This window comes from Penaeus monodon, chromosome 29 (assembly GCF_015228065.2).
Source record: "Penaeus monodon isolate SGIC_2016 chromosome 29, NSTDA_Pmon_1, whole genome shotgun sequence".
NCBI classification, from domain to species: Eukaryota; Metazoa; Arthropoda; class Malacostraca; order Decapoda; family Penaeidae; genus Penaeus; species Penaeus monodon.
Genome location: NC_051414.1, coordinates 523,283 through 523,484, shown reverse-complemented (window position 1 = coordinate 523,484; position 202 = coordinate 523,283).

Genomic DNA, 202 nt, shown 5'->3' with positions numbered 1-202 from the left:
AAAAAAAAAAAAAATATCCATCACGACGACCCAAACAACAAGCAAAAACCCGAACAAAGAAGCGACAAACAAGAAGTCGTTCCCGTGACTCTTCCCCGCCACATACGACCCAGCCTGTCAACGCGTCACTCTCTTGACCTGCGACGGCGGAGGCGGCACGAGAAAGGTCATCGGCGTGTGACGTCATGCTGACCTGCCTTAT